Genomic DNA, 17,656 nt, shown 5'->3' on the forward strand with positions numbered 1-17,656 from the left:
GATTTACTGTTCCAACTGCAGCATACGAACAGTAGGGAAGGTGTTTGAATAGTAAATCACCCTATTCCTTAGTCTAGAGTGCCCTGAAGTGTAAGTCGTGGTAACGACTTGCGTTGTAAAAGCAGCAATGTGAATGTATTCCAGTGTTTTGACCGCGTTGTTAAGGTTGTTTCACGTTCAGGACAAGTGTTGGGGCACACAAGAAGCAGGAGATGGGAAGCCTTGACTTGGATGGGGACACCATGGATACAGGAGGGAATGCAGTAGGTAGTTATTACAGAAGAGTGGAAGGCATGAACCAAGCGGTGCAAGGGAAGTGTTCTGCCATACTAGCACACACCCAGGGCAAAGAACTACAAGCCATCCGCAGAATTCTCCTATGGAAATGAAAATTCTCTAATACCTTAGTTTTCTGACTGATTAATGACTCTATTTATTTATGTTTCTTCCTGAGCTGCCACTGGCATGTGTTTGTGCCATATGTTGTTGTTGTTGTTCGAACTATTGTCCAAGAGCGTAACTATCAATTTACGCTAGATTCCGAATCCCTGGACCGACTAGCTCGCCAAGTAAAATCAGGATCACCATGCGATCCAGCCCCGCCAGAGATAATGTTGTTAGCTAGACAAGTCATGCTTGCCACCATAATGAATCTCTTGAATGCCTCTATCACCTCCTGCACTGTCCCGCCTGCATGGAAAAAGTCCAAGGTCCGGGCTCTGCTCAAAAAACCTAACCTCGATCCTGAAGATCCCGGCAGCCATCGTCCGATTTCCCTGCTCCCATGGGTGAGCAAAATTCTCGAGAAACATGTTAACATCCACCTAACGGACTTTCTCGAGAATAACCAGCTGCCAGACGCCACTCAAACAGGCTTCCGACCTAATCACGGAACAGAAACCGCTCTGATAGCAGTCACTGAGGAAACTCGAAAGATCTTAGATCAAGGGGGATCAGTGGCAGTGGTCCTCCTTGACCTGAGCGCTGCTTTCGACACGGTCAGCCATGTCACCTTGCTGAGCCGTTTATCGGACGTAGGAATAGCAGGCGGGGCACTGCAGTGGCTCGAATCATTCTTGAGCTCTCGGTCTTTCCAGATTTTTGATGGAGATACTGTCTCAACAAGCAGACCGTTGAACTGTGGAGTCCCGCAGGGCTCCTCCCTAAGCCCTGCGCTTTTTAATATCTATATGAAACCACTGGCTGAGGTTGTTCGTCCGTTTGGCATCAAAATCATTTCATACGCGGATGACACTCAGCTAGTGGTTTCTCTGGCGCAGGAGGACGGCCAATCATCCTCATCGGGACTATTGAAATGCTTGGAGGCAGTTAAGGGATGGATGACTGCGCTAACGAACTAGCACCCTTGAAAAACCATTCCAACAAGCCAGGGAGCAAAAAAGCCTCCTGGTTCAACGACGACCTCAAGAACTCCAAAAAGAACTGCCGCACCCTCGAGAAAGCCTGGCGAAAAAACCCAACCACAGACAACATGACCGCCCTCAAGAACGCCACCCGCAAACACCACCAGCTGATCCGCACCACCAAGAAATCTACATTCAAGGATCGACTAGACAACAATGCCCACAACAGCAAGGAACTCTTCAGCATTGTCAAAGAGCTCACCAATCCCAGCGCCGGCAACAACGACATCACTCCCTCTCAAGACCTCTGCGATTCTCTAGCCTCGTTCTTCCACAGCAAGATCGTAGACATACATAACAGCTTCGGCGACCAGCCCACTCCCCTCACAACTGAACCGAAGCCCCCCACCACCACCCTCCGCGCCTGGACCCCAATCAGCACCGATGACACCATCCGCCTGATGAACTCCATCCACTCCGGATCGCCAACCGACCCATGCCCCCATCACATCTTCAACAAGGCCGACTCCGTCATCACACACCAACTTCGGGACATCATCAACTACTCCTTCAACACCGCTACCTTCCCAGAAAGCTGGAAACATGCCGAGCTCAGCGCCCTCCAGAAGAAACCTACAGCAGACCCCACCGAACTTAAGAACTACCGCCCCATCTCGCTCCTCCCGTTCCCCGCCAAAGTCATAGAGAAGACCGTCAACAGTCAGCTCGCCGCCTTCCTTGAGTCTAACAACTCCCTCGACCCCTCACAATCTGGCTTCCGAGCCAACCACAGCACCGAAACCGCCCTCATCGCAGCCACAGACGACATCCGGACACTGCTCGACAACGGGGAAACCGCGGCCCTCATCCTCCTGGACCTTTCCGCAGCGTTCGACACGGTCTGCCACCGCACACTTGTACAACGCCTCAGGAACGTCAGGATACAAGATAAGGCATTGGTCCTCCCCCACCCACGCGGCTGATGGCGGCGGCAGGTACCTGGCGTTTCTGCTGCTCCTGCTTCTTTGCTGACATCGATTTTCCCTGCGTTTCTTTTTTAATTTGGCTGCCGTTTCTGCACTTTTGGGGGTTATTCTCGAGTGGAGCTGTTTTCCTTTCCTTCTGTGGTATGATGCCATGCGCCTATAGAGGGAATAGAAAGGAACCGAGAAGAGAGAGAACGCTGAGCTGAAGCTGAGCAGAGCGTGGGGAGAGGCCAGCCCGTGCAACGTTCCAGCGGATGTGACTTTGCCGGGATTTGAGCCTGGATTTTGCTGGCTTTCCATTTCTGTGCTGTATTGACGAGTTTGTACAACTTTACAGCTTCTTCAACTGAGCTGATTGCCAGTACCTACAATAATTATTCGGACTTTCCTGGATCCCTTTTTCGCAAAACAGTGGGTGAGTCTATCAAAGGGGCAGACACTGTTGACACTGAGACGATTTTTTGAAGTTGGCTAAACGTTATTAAAGCTATTAAAGGGGGATATAGCAATAGCGCTATCTGCAAGAAAGTGGGGAAAATAATAATACAAAAAAAAAAGGAGAACATTTCGAGGGAGACTGCACAGTGCCGCTCACGGTGTGTTGCTGCCCAGGGAAGACGACGTGGGATTTCATGCGCTCTGTTAGCGCTGGTGACTCTGTGTGGGGCGTCCTGAGGGGAAAGGATTTGAACTGCACCTGACGCCGAGGGACTGCGAGGACCAGCAGGCTCTCTGCTCCCCAGCTGCTGCCTCTTCCCTCGGCGTTCCCGCCCCCTCGCCTGGACACTATAATTACTTATCGCGACTCCGCTCCGCGGGTGCCGCTCACGGTGTGTTGCTGCCCGGGGAAGACGACGTGGGATTTCATGCGCTTTGCTAGCGCTGGTGACTCTGTGTGGGGCGTCCTGAGGGGAAAGGATTTGAACTGCACCTGACGCCGAGGGACTGCGAGGACCAGCAGGCTCTCTGCTCTGCAGCTGCTGCCTCTTCCCTCGGCGTTCCCGCCCCATCGCCTGCAGTGTTTAATTCTCGCTCCTAATCCCGCGACGCGGGACGTAGCCCGGTGCGAAGCCCGGGCAAAGGGCGGGCCCTCTACGGCCCTCAAAGGCCGGATAAGGACGGGACGGGACACCCCTTTTGGTTGCCACACTGAAGGCCTATTACATAGAAGGTAAAGACCCCCTCTAATCGATCTGTCTCCATATTTGTGAACTTTTTCACATATCACCGCCCCATATCCCCTTACCACTATGACCTCCAAGGGGGATCTTTTAACCAGCGTGGCAGGTTCTGGGCAAACGTTCTCCCTGTTAGACGAGTTAAACCTCCTATGTAAAACCAAATATGCTACTTTGGAAACTCCCCCTCCGCCCAAAAGTGTTAGTACACCTCCGGACAAGTCTACTCTTTTAGACTCCCTCATATCATTAAGCAAATCCTGTAGCCCGATTACACAAAGTATTGCACTCCTTCAGGTTCCATCTGCGAAAAGGAATTATAACGATGTCAATCAAGGTGGAAATAACCCCAAAACCCAAAAATTAAGTCTAAGTCCATCCACTGCTAATTCTCCAATGATCCCACCGATTGCTGACCTCCCAGAGGTCATAACACCCCCTCCCCACTCGCACATACTACCCCTTATCAAACAATTGGTCAGCTCCATGATAGCTCGGTTGTTAGAAAAAATTAATATGTTAGGGGATAGGCTCTCTGGAATAGAGAAAGCCATCAAGTCAAACTCGCTGGCTGACAAATGTAGTGACACATCCAATCGCCCTAAGTTACCTTCTACCCACCTTGGCCCTAAATCACTTGTGCAGGATAAAAGGCGTCAAGCGCAACCTGCTGGCCCTAGTGCTTCGGGGCAAAAAACAGTTAACTACCCCGCTAATGTTTCCCTTCCCCAGCCGACCGCATCTAGAGTAGGTCACAATAAAGTTAATTCTATCCATTTACCACCGGAAGCGGCCCCATACGTGTGCATCCTTGCGGGTGTTCCTGCTCTCTCACCTGGAAAAACTGAGAGTCAATATGACTTAGTTAATAAAACTAAATTCTGGCTGTCAAAAAATAGGTCACTGCCTCGTAATCTATACGGGGCAATAAGGAGCGTCAGAAGGGTGGGTTGGTTGGGCTCTCTTCCCAAAGATGTTGCGGGGGACCTGGTACTAGTGAGATTTAGAGACCGAAATATTGTCCCTTACTTGAAAACTTGGCCACCCCAAGTAAGAGACGGCCCAATATCTATATGGGACTTACATGACTTTTACCGCATAATCCCGTGTTTTCCTCTCCTCCCGAAATCATACCCCATGTGGCAGGATCCACTAAACGCATCATGATTTTCTTGGGAAACATCTGGACATGTAATAATGACCAACCATGAACTCCTATGACTAACCATGAACTTCTCTGATACTGACTTAACCTTGGAGTGGAAAATAATTTTTTATGATTGGGACCCTACCTCACTGTATCTTGGTCTCTTAAATTGTTTTTATTATTATTTGGATTGTAAATTGTACTTATTATGAACTTTTATGGTTTTGTATTACAAAAACCGAATAAAGTATATTTGATTTGATTTGAAGATAAGGCATTGGATTGGATCATCTCTTTCCTCGCCAGAAGAACCCAGAGAGTCCGCCTCCCCCCTTTCAGATCAGAGGCCACCGAAGTCATATGCGGCGTTCCACAAGGATCATCGCTCAGCCCCACCCTCTTCAACGTCTACATGAGTCCCCTCACATCCATCGCACGCCAACACAACCTCAACATCATCTCCTACGCAGACAACACCCAGCTGATCCTCTCCCTTACCAAAGACCCAACCACCGCCAAAACCAAACTACACGAAGGGATGAAAGACGTAGCCGAATGGATGAAGAACAGCCGCCTAAAACTGAACTCCGAAAAGACGGAAGTACTCATCCTTGGATCATCCCCCTCTGCCTGGGATGACTCATGGTGGCCCCCGGCCCTAGGCAGCGCACCCAAACCAACGGACCATGCTCACAACTTGGGATTCATCCTAGACTCCTCCCTCTCGATGACCAGACAAGTCAACGCCGTCTCATCATCATGTTTTAACATCCTACACATGCTCCGAAAGAACTTTCGATGGATCCCCACCGAAACAAGGAAAACGGTCACCCAAGCACTTGTCATCAGCCGACTGGACTACGGAAACACCCTCTACGCCGGAACCACAGCCAAATTGCAGAAAAGACTTCAACGCATTCAAAACGCCTCCGCTCGACTCATCCTAGACATACCTCGCCACAACTACATATCCGGTCACCTGAGAGACCTGCACTGGCTCCCCGTCAACAAGAGAATCACGTTCCGTCTCCTCACCGACGTACACAAGGCCCTCCACGGCCTAAGACCTAGATACCTCGACACTCGCCTGAACTTTTACACCCCCACCCTCCAACTACGTTGGTCCAACCAAGCCCTCGCCGCAATTCCACGCATCCGAAAAGTCACCATGGGAGGAAGATCCTGCTCCTACTTTGGTGGCCAAGACCTGGAACTCACTCCCCACCCACCTCTCACACAGAACTACCTCTCCTTCAGAAAGCAACTCAAAACCTGGCTGTTTGATCAGTAGCGAACCCCTTTTCCTTAAGCGCCTTGAAACCCTCTGGGTGAGTAGCGCGCTATACAAATTTCTGACTTGATTTGACTTGACATGACATCATCCTCCCTTAAACTCAATGGGGATAAAACGGAGCTGATGCTCCTGCATCTCCGGAATACTTCAACTCTCTCTGGCCTCCCTGCCTAGGCAACCCTCCAGCCCCTAAAGACAACATAAAGAGCTTAGGAGTCTGGCTGGATAAGGCTCTTTCCTTCAACACTCAGGCCACGAAACTGTCCGCAACTTGTTTTGGCCTTCTTCGGATGTTGAGGAAAGTCCTCCCTCTCCTGCCTATGGAGGCCAAACAGGTAGCCGTCCAGGGCCTCATTCAATCTCGGCTGGACTTTAATAATGCTTTGTATCTCGGCGCTCCGGAATACACATTACGAAAGCTGCAGATAGTGCAGAACTGCAGCGCTCGAACTTTGCTCCAGCTGCCCCGCAGACAATCAGCCAAACTGGGGCTGAACAAGCTGCACTGGTTACCCGTACGACAAAGAATCGCCTTCAAGGCGATGTGCATCTCCCACCAGGCTTTTTGGTGCACAGGTCCAGCAATTGGCAGCCAACTTATAACCCAGTACCACCCCACCAGAAATCTTAGATCAAGTCAGTCTTTTCTGGCCTCAGTGCCTAGAATAAAAAGAGCAAGAGCTGGTGGCAGGATGTTTTCCCTCAATGCTGCCAAACAATGGAACTCCCTCCCCCTCAAACTCAGGTCCATCCCCAATCTCCTCTCGTTCCGGAAACAGCTGAAAACCCTTTTGTTTAATGCCCATCATTAACCCTCCTAGCAGAACCTCTTCTGTTCAGCAAATACACCTTTTATCAGCGCTTGGACGCCCCAGGGCAGCAACCGCGCTTTATAAATACCTATTTCATTTCATTTCATTTCAATGTTGCAGCAGGTGCAGTGGCTCCGGGGAACAGAGTTCTGATGCGTTCACTGAAACCTGTTTATTGCTGTATGTCTCTACCCCACCAGCAGTCAGAGGTACAGTTTCCACTGCTTCCACTAGGGCTAGTGACCCCCTTGTTATTCTACTGGTGAAGTGCATGCTTTTGCCAAAATTGAAAGCAAAGATGTAAAAAAATGAAAGTAACAGGAAAGCAGTCCATTTATTCTCGTTGACGAATGCACATAGTGTAACATTATCCCACGTGTTCTGAATTATTAGACCAAACACAATTTTCAAATGGGGCATTGACCTTAATACCAATGGAATGAAACATATTTTTAAAACTCAAGACAGATACAGTTGTAATATGTATGCAATTAGTTGGACGTTTCTGTTCTTCCAGGAAACTCATTACATCTGTTCTATAATTTACAACCCTATCTCATTTATCCTCAATATCGTTTGTCTTTATCATCATTATAAATGTGAATGCAATGTATTGCAAACCTAACGAATTAAAAGATTTAAATATTTCCATAAAAAAACTTTCGTGATCTGAATATTTGCACATATCTAATGCTGTGAAAGTGTACTTTCACTGTATAGTAACATAGTTATTAAATGGCTGGAAATGTGCATGTTTAAATAAATTTATCAATTTCATCCTTGAAATATTGGAGTCTACTGCACTCTGTTTGAGCGGATGAGCATCACCCCATTATCTAAAATGCCGCACAAAATCCCCAGAGATGAAAAATAAAATGGTAATAAATTTAATTTATGACCATTTTATTTTTTATCCTCCCCGTCCTGAACCGAGTGTCAGCAGGGGGCGGGGCTTGTTGTGTCATAGCAGCAGGGAGGAGGGTAGGCTCCCTTTACCCTTTTCAAAGTGTGCACGTCCCTTTGGCCATCTGTCTTGCTATGCCAGCCAGACATACGCACTTTTAAAGCTCTAACCCAGCTGTCTTAAGAGCAAGTGCAGGGCTCCAGTGTCCTCAGGAGTGGCCAGAGAGCCACTCCCTTCAATCCTGGTACTACTCTCATGCAGCATGAGAGCAGAGCCAGGATTGGTATGGGGAGTTGTTGAGGTTCTCGCACTGGAGAAGTGGAGAAGAATAAAATTGACAGGATTGCAGAGGACATTTGTGCAGGTAAGTGAGTTTTTTTCTTTTCCCGTATTTAATGTGTTCCCTAACCATTTGCCCGCCCCCCACTCTCAAGTGACTCCTGCTGGTTAATTCATCTTAACAGGCAAGAAAAATGGGCAAGGGGATGGGGATGAGTGGTCAGTAGCCATAGACAAAAGACCAGAAGGAGAAGGAGTGAAGTAGAGAGAGGGATGAGGAGCAGCAGTGGATTAAGAGCCAAAACAATCATCCAAGTTGCAGTTCGGTAAGACACATAGGTGGGGTAAGTGTTGTTGAAGTGGCTTTAAGTAGGGGGTCGGATTAAGTGGGCTGAAAGTTGTCTGGCCATTGCAGCAGACACCTACATTAAGGAGCAGAAACAGGATGGAGCCTTACACTCTACACCACTACACCACCCCTTCCCCATGTGTTGTACTAATATGACTGTAATGATGTTCACAAACTCTTTATGACTACGCTGTTAACCACAAATTATATTGACCTAAATCCACTTGACCCAGGGAAGCCAGGCATTATCGAATAAGAGCTAGTTTTAGTCCTCCTCATCGCCCACTTATCAGAAAAAGGCAGTGTCTTGATGCACACAATTCTGAAGCTGCGCCCTGTGGAGTGGCATATCCCTTGCATTTGAACATAAAAGGATTGGAGTCTTTACATGTTGAATTGGGATACATGTTATGTCCAATCTAAGGCCCTCATATGCGGGTGTCCTCATTGTAGGAGAGTAGGGTCTGCTTCCTATGGTCACCCCCACTTTTTGCTGTGATTCTCTGGTTTTTCGAATTTAGTGTGGCTGTGGGCCTGCTAATCAGACCCACAGCCCAGCTGTTCTCTCTCTAAATTGATACCATGTACTTTAGGTACATACCTGATTGGGTATTGGGTCAACTCTCTGAGCCCCTGTATAGTGTACCATAGGTACCCAGGACATAGGTGCATCCAAGACCTGCCAGGGGCTGCAGCATGTATTATGCCACCCCTGGCTGGCCATCCAAACTGACACGACAGGCTGATCACTCAGCTTGGGTAAGGTGGTGTAATCACCCCTTACTTAGATATAGTATACCTATATCTACCCTTATATATATACACATACGTACCTATAAGTCACTCCTATGGCAGGCCTTGACAATCCTGAAGTCAGAGTGCTTGGTTTTATGTGAGAGGGTGCTCTAGCATGAGCTGAGCCCTTCTGCAGCTTTCGGGACCATCTCCTAATAGCTGTTCTATGATATAGCCATACCATATACTCTTAAGTGCATTATAATCCTTGCGGTTAATGCTAACTTTGGGCTGGCTTTATCAAAACATGTTGTGTAAGGTTTCAGACACTTTGGAAGACTACCCCGCCAGTTCTGGCGGCGGGGGTAGAATTCCACCCTTCTAGAGGGAAAAGACATGTAGTTACTGCTTTACCCGGTTAAAGTTAAACAGAGCCTCAGCATCACAAAATGGATGCTGCTGCCACAAACACGGGTCTGACCTCCTGCTGCTGGACGAAACTCCGGCAAGGGAGGCCTGGACAATAGGTTTCTCAGGGGAGGTGCTAGCACCTCCCCAGACAGCCTGTAGTGTATTGGCGCAGGGTGGGTTGAATGGAAAGATGCTTTTCCAGACACTGCTTGGGGCACCAAGGTGCTCCATGCATAGCCCGGTTCAAACCAGTTGCGGGGGCACGCCAGCCCCGCTCTGGCGCAAAACTGGACAAAGGGAAAGGGGTGTAACCACACCCTTCTCAGGGTCCACCCATAGGAGGGACCTAGCAGGTAATCCAGCCCCTAAAAACAGTATAAAGATAGCAGCTGAGTTTAGAGACTTTAGATTAATCCTGGAAAAAACTATGAAACAAACTCTTGGACCTTCGATGTTCTATATCGACTAGAAGACTGAAGACATCTCCCTTGTGGTCAAGGAGTGACCACCCTGTGCAAACAGGCACCACCAGTAACTTGCTGGTTTGCTTTGTTGCCGCTCTTTTTGGAACCCGAAGACTCAGCTACTCAAGAACTAGACTTCCAGACTTCTCCGACTCCGATCCACAGCCACAGCAAAGCTGAGACCCGTGGCGGACACGAGAGACGTGGGACCAGACACCCTTGACATCCTGCACTTTGCTAACAGTGCAACGACCGAGGAAGTTGTGCATTGGTGTTTGAGAAGTCCCAGACCCAAGCACCATTTGCACCGAAGCTCAGCCCTCCATACTCCACGAGTGTCGCGTGGGGCCTGCTGCTGCATTTCAGCTTGATGCGTCTTCCCGGTTGCTAGCCCGTTGGCTAGTGAGCCCTCTGAAGATGAACTTTTGAATTTACACCACTGGCCTGGTTGCTCCAGGCTTGCCCCAGCTTCCCTCCAAAGAAAAAGCTCCCCAGACCTTGCTGATCTGACCTGAAACCAATTTCAATTCCTGCGTAGATTGCGGTTACCAAGGCTTGTTGTGTCCAGTCCAAATACCGACACTGCAGTCAACTAGATCCTTTGTGGGGCAGCTTGAATCCAGCTCCTGGTTGTCATTGACACCTCCTGGTCCTCGTGGCTGCAGAGACAAGCTTCACCTCTTCACCTAAAATCAACTCGACATCGCCTGGTTCCTTCCTGGTCACTGGCTAGTGACTCAGACTCTGTCCCCTCTGCTTTGAGGGCCTTCTCATCTCCAATCCACCGTTGGATCCACCCGGACACTTTTCCTCTGGTCGCCTGCAGCACTTCTTTGCAGATCTCCATAGAAAACATCGACGAAACCCGACACGAAAAGAGACCTATGCACCCGGTTTCCCTGGGTGAGGTAACTCGAGTACTCCGGTGCTCCCGTGGGCGTTGACTCTCGAAGTGTCCTAGTTTAAAGGGGTTTTACCGTAGTCCATCCGGAAGTGTCGTTAATCAGTAACTTTGTAACTTCTTTGTTCTCCATTATAAGTCAATGGTAACTCACGACTGTGTTTATACACTGCACGCATCTCCTGTGGGTCTCCTATTTCCTAACCCTTGGTTGTCTAGTGTAGCCCAAGCAATTACCTAGGCCCTAGGACTACTCCCTATTACTGAAGTGGTTCTTATACCACTTACTTAGTATATGGTTAGTGAGGCCCCTAGGGCAGAACTGTATTTGTGCAACTTATAGTATGCTTAATGAGTAACTTGTGATGTATTTCGATCTCTGACCTCATAAAGAGTTCAGAGGGGTTGTGTTAGAAATAAATACATATATATTTGATATATACCTTGTGTGGTGTCCTTTCATTTGGTACTCAAGGGATTATAATTGGTAAAACAGCTTGCTCCACATGCTCTCTGAGGTTTTAGCCTAAGACTGCTGGTCCATGCTACCACTAGGATAGCTTGTCTATAAGGTTGACTTTACAACCACCATCAATAAGGGACATCATATGCCAGGATAAGTTCTCACATTGGTATGCAGCGGTTGGGATAAGAGTTTGATGTTGTTTTACCATATAATCTTGAGATATCATTTGAAAGATCACATTAAGGTACCTGAAGGTACATATAAATCAATTTCTTATAATACTTAAGCTCTACTGAACTTAGTTGTTGTAGAGCAAAGGGCTTAGCACACCCTGACTACAACTCCTGGAGAGGTTCTAGTAGAAAAACATTAAGTGTAGGTAGGTGCACACACCACACCTCACTAGAAAATGTCCTTGACTGCAGGGTCTAGTGTGCCTCTGAAAGAAGAGGATCCTCCCAGGATCCCTTCTAAATATGACACATTTACTTTTCATGAACTAAGAAGTCTGTGTAAAGCTAGAAAGCTAAGACAAGGACAGAGTCCAACCTTTAACCACCTGGTAGATATTTTAGTTGAGTATGATGTAGTAAAAGCATCAAACCCATATCAAACAGGTAGCAGAGAGGGGAGCCATCCATCCACAGAAGAGAATGTTGGGGAAGATCCAACACTATCTGATGAGGAGGTGAACGCTGAACAGGATGAGGTTGCTGAACCTATCCTGGGCAACACAGGACTATCTGGGGGTGGAGAAGGCATTGGTGGGCCCCCTCCTACCTTTTCAAGTAGTCCTAACAGGAGACACAGAAGGCACAGGTCACTGTCCAGTGGCTCTGAGCATTCTGATGACACAGTAGGGTCTGATGCCTCTGCTCTAAGGAGGATGACTTCCCCTCGGAGGAGAGAGCACAAAGCTAGGATAAAGGAAGTAAATCTTAGGATCAAGAGGCAAGAAATTGTCCTTGCCAAAGAGACCCTGGCTCTTGCAAGAGAGCAAAATTTGAGTGGGGTAGAACCCACTGCTGGCAGCAACATTCCTAGAGATAGGGAAAGGTCTTATGACCATAAAAACGAAATAAGATTGTCCCTCCCTACAAGAGTGGGGAGGACATCCACAAATGGATAACTGCTTTGGAGAGGGTGGGGGTTCAGCTGAAGGTTTCGGTTGACAGTGTAAGGCGCTCACACAGTGCAAGAAGTATCGGTGATGATGGAGAGATTTAGGAAAAACGTAACACGGTGCAAACAGTATAGAGGGAAACCTTAAAGCCTCTCTAAGGTGAACAGGCACAAGGATGCCTGGACACTTGCAACAAATAAACACAGGTACTGTGCACACGTAAGATCTAAGCAGTATTGGTAATGTGGTAGTTTTTGAGACAAAGAGAAATGTAAATATCATTGATTGCTTGAAGACAGTTTGTAGTGTTGAAAATTAGTCTTTATTTCTTTTTTATTTATTCAAAAAACGCCAGCCGACACGTGTTTCATCACAGGTTAGAGACCGTGACTCATCAGGGCTGTAAAACATAGTATTGGTGAGAGGATGGACTTGAAGCAGCAGTCCAAAACATGGGGAAATAACATAAAAAGAAGCCTCTAAAAAACAGAACTCATTCTAGAAGTGACCATGAGTATAGGATGCGACATGCAGTGTTGAGCTAAGTCAGTGTAGTCACATGCATGGAAGTCATGTGATGGTCTACTATTCGTCAGGTGAAAAAGGCGAAAAAACGCCGTGGAGACTGGAATAAGGTGAGAGGGCCTGCAAAGTACAGCAGGTACCCCAAAGTCAGTGGGCAACAATCTTATGGCTCTCCTTTTCAGATAAAGGCAGAGACAAGCTCCTCACAGTTAGTGATGAGGATGCTAACAACTACACTGTCCTGAAGAGTGCTCTGATAGATGGGTTTTGATTAACCACTGAGCAGTAAGACACCCAGAAGACACAGACTCAGGACTGGGCAGACTTTTTAGATTGTGCCACTAAGGCTCTGGAAGGCTGGTTACTGGGCAGTAAGGTCAAAGACTATACAGGATTGTATAATTTGATTATGAGATAACAAATTCTTAGTAATTGTCAGAACCAGTTATTGCATCAACACCTGATTGACTCTGATCTGACCCCTCCCCAAGAATTCAGAAAGAAGGCAGACAAATGGGTCAGAACCAGGGTGAAGCAGAAGGTCCAGAACCAAAGTGGTGATCAGAAGAAGCAAGACCAAAAGGGTGGGGAGAAAGCAAAAGACCAGAAATCTTTGCCAGGTCCCCAAAAAGCTTCTAATGAGGGGGGTTCTAAGAAATCCAAAAAGAAAGGAGGTCCAAAGAAACCATGGTGCAACTTTTGTAAGGTTAATACTCACTGGACCAGTGAGTGCACCAAGAAGGAGGTAGCTCCAACCACCATTGCCCCTAAGGCAACTGTTCCCCCTAATACAGCTAATAGTGGTGGTTTTCAACAGAAGGGTGTAGTAGGGTTGACCCTGGGAACTGAAGTGGATTCTGGCCTAGTGAGAATACCAACTCAAGCTGTTCTTGTCTGTGATGTGGACATGGCTATGTCCTCTACTGTGAGCCCCAATACCTTGGGCAAGTACAGACAGACTGCTTTGACTAATAATAAAGTGGCTCAGGCCTACAGGGACACATGTGCCAGTGTCACCATGGTGACGCCCTACTTTGTGGACCCTGGACAGATAATACTAGGTGATAATTACCTTGTGACCAATGCAAGTAATGTCACTACCACCCATAGTATGGCAATTGTTAATTTCTCCTGGGGAGGGGTAACTGGGCTCAAAAGAGTTGTTGTTAGTTCAGACCTCCCTGTAGAATGTCTGCTTGGCAATGATCTGGAATCGTCAGTCTGGTCTGAAGTGGAGAATAGGACTCATGGAGAGATGTTAGGTATATCTGCACATGTCCTTGCTGTGACCAGGTCACTGGCCAAAAAGTGCAAAACTGAACAGGCCCTGTACCCTGCAATGATGGACCAGTTACCTACCAAGAGAAAGAGCAGTAGGGTAAAGGCAGTGCCTTCCCCCTTGCCTCAGAATGAGGATCAGCCTTCCAAGGAAGCTGACTGTGAGACCCAAGAAGGAACTGTCCTAGAATAGCTTGAGCCTGATCAGGTTGAGTTTCTTGGGACAGGGGGACCTTCAAGGGCAAATCTGAGGCAGGCGCAGTTGGACTGTCCCTCTCTTGAACCCCTCAGACAGCAAGCTGCTGCTGAGGCTGCTGGGAATGCTACAGGTACCCATAGAGTGTATTGGGATGAAGGGCTTCTGTATTCAGAGGCTAGAGACCCCAAGCCTGGTGCTTCCAGGAGGTTGGTCATACCTTTGGCTTTCAGGGGCTTCCTTCTCACCGTAGCCCATGTTATTCCCCTAGCAGGACATCTTGGCCAGAGCAAGACTTGGGACAGGCTTGTCCCTCACTTTCACTGGCCCCACAAGTCAGAAGATACCAAGGAGTTTTGTCGCTCCTGTGTCACCTGCCACGCCAGTGGCAAATCCGGTGGCACCACAAAGGCCCCCCTAATACCACTACCTGTGGTGGGGGTTCCCTTTGAAAGAGTTGGGATTGACATTGTTGGACCAATGGATCCCCAAACAGCATCTGGGCAAAGGTTTATTCTGGTGGTAGTGGATCATGCCACCAGATACCCAGAAGCTATTCCCCTAAGGACCACAACAGCCCCTGTTGTGGCAAGAGCCTTCCTGGGAGTTGTCTCAAGAGTGAGTTTTCCGAAGGAGGTTGTCTCAGACAGAGGTGCAAACTTTATGTCTGGCTATTTGACTGCTATGTGGAAATAGTGTGGGGTTAACCACAAGTTCACCACACCCTACCATCCACAGTGCAATGGTATAGTTGAAAGATTTAACAAGACCTTAAAGGGCATCATTAAGGGTTTACCTGAAAAGCTTAGGCAAAGATGGGACAGCCTTCTGCCCTACCTTTTGTTTGCTTACAGAGAGGTCCCACAGAAGTGGGTTGGCTACAGTCATTTTGAACTTCTGTTTGGGCACCCTGTAAGGGGACCGCTGTGTCTGGTGAAGGAGGGATGGGAGTTACCTCTCAAAGCTCCAAAGCAAGACATAGTGGATTATGTACTCCGCTCCAGGATGGCTGAGTATATGAAAAAGGCATCCAAAAACCTTGAGGCTAGCCAGGAACTCCAAAAAGCCTGGCATGACCAAAAGGCTGTGCTGACTGTTTACCAGCCAGGGTAGAAAGTGTGGGTGTTGGAGCCAGTGGCCCCAGCAGCTCTCCAAGACAAATGGTCTGGACCCCACACTGTTGTTGAACAGAAGGGAGAGGTAACCTATCTGGTTGACCATGGAACTCCCAGGAGCCCCCACAGGGTGCTTCATGTCAACAGATTGAAACCATATGTTGACAGGGCAGACATGGGCTTGCTCATGGCTACAGATGAGGGACAGGAGGAGGAGTGTGACCCTCTCCCAGACCTGCTTTCTCAGAACCCTGATGATGGTTCAGTTGATGGTGTAGCCTTGGCAGGCAGCCTCACTGAGCAACATCAGAAGGACTGCAGACAAGTTCTACAGTCCTACAGACATATGTTTTCTCTGACTCCAAGTCAGACTAGCTGGTGCACCCATGAGGTGGACACTGGTGACAGTCTGCCTGTGAAGAGTAAAATCTACAGGCAACCTGACCATGTCAGCGCCTGTATCAGGACAGAGGTCCAAAAGATGTTGGAGTTGGGAGTCATTGAGCCCTCAGAGAGCCCTTGGGCCAGTCCTGTAGTCCAAGTGCTTGAACCTCACACCCAAGATGGTAAGAGAGAGATGAGGTTTTGCGTGGATTACAGAGGCCTCAATGCTGTCACTAGGACAGATGCCCACCCAATACCAAGAGCAGATGAGCTCATTGACAGATTGGCTTCTGCCAAGTTTTTGAGTACATTTGACTTGACAGCTGGCTACTGGCAGATAAGACTAGCTGATGATGCAAAAGCCAAAACAGCATTCTCACCCCCTGGAGGTCATTATCAATTTGTGGTAATGCCCTTTGGCTTGAAGAATGCACCTGCCACATTCCAAAGGTTGGTGAACCAAGTCCTCTCAGGTCTGGATGACTACTGTGCAGCCTATCTTGATGATATTGCTGTCTTTAGCTCCACTTGGAAAGATCACCTGATCCACCTGAAGAATGTCTTGGAGGCCCTGCAGAAGGCAGGTCTAACTATCAAGGCTACTAGTGCCAGATAGGGCAGAGTAAGGCTGTGCACCTGGGCCACCTTGTAGGTGGAGGTCAGGTTCAACCATTGTAGAGCAAGATCCAGACCACAAAGGACTGGACTCCTCCCACCACCCAGACACAGGTCAGAGCTTTCTTGGGCCTGTCTGGGTACTACAGGAAGTTTGTTAAGAACTATGGGTCCATTGTGACACCACTTGAGGACTTAACCTCAAAGAAAATGCCAAAGAAAGTTCAGTGGACAGTAAGCTGTCAAAAGGCATTTGATGAACTGAAGCAGGCCATGTGCACTGCACCTATTCTGAAAAGTCCAGATTACTCCAAAGAATTAATTGTCCAAACAGATGCTTCTGCGTTGGGTGTAGGAGCTGTTTTTTCACAACTGAATAAAGATGGTCAAGACCAGCCAATAGCTTTTATTAGAAGAAGGCTGACCTCTAGAGAGAAACGTTGGTCAGCTATTGAGAGGAAGGCCTTTGCTGTGGTTTGGGCCCTGAAGAAGCTGAGGCCATACATGTTTGGTACTCACTTCAAGATTCAAACAGACCATAAGCCCCTCTTGTGGCTAAATCAGATGAAGGGTGAACAACCCAAACTGCTCAGGTGGTCCATTTCCCTACAGGGGATGGACTTTACAGTGGAACATAGACCTGGAACTGACCATGGCAATGCAGATGGACTCTCCAGATATTTCCACTTAGAACATGAAGACTCAAGGGTCAAGGTTAGTTTAATGTCCCTGCGTTGGGGGGGGGGGTAGAGTCTGTAGAGTCTGCTTCCTATGGTCACCCCCACTTTTTGCTCTGATTCTCTGGTTTTTCAACTTTAGTGTGGCTGTGGGCCAGCTAATCAGACCCAGCAGTGGAAAGATACAACAAATCAAGCCCAAACACAGAAATATCTAAATCCTCATTGGCCACGAAAAGCAAAAGAATAGGAACAATTAGGAACAAGGAACTGAGACAGACAAGAAAAACATTGAATTAGGTGCGGGTTGACACAGTAGCCAGTAAATCTATGCAATAGGCCTGCCACCATCACACACTTAAAGCTGTCTCTAGGAGGCATCTAAACAGCACCTCTTTCATAAATACAATACATTGTCTAGACTGCATAATGACACCCAAAAATAGACATGAC

This window comes from Lissotriton helveticus, chromosome 5_1, assembly GCF_964261635.1.
Source record: "Lissotriton helveticus chromosome 5_1, aLisHel1.1, whole genome shotgun sequence".
In the NCBI taxonomy this organism is placed as follows: domain Eukaryota; kingdom Metazoa; phylum Chordata; class Amphibia; order Caudata; family Salamandridae; genus Lissotriton; species Lissotriton helveticus.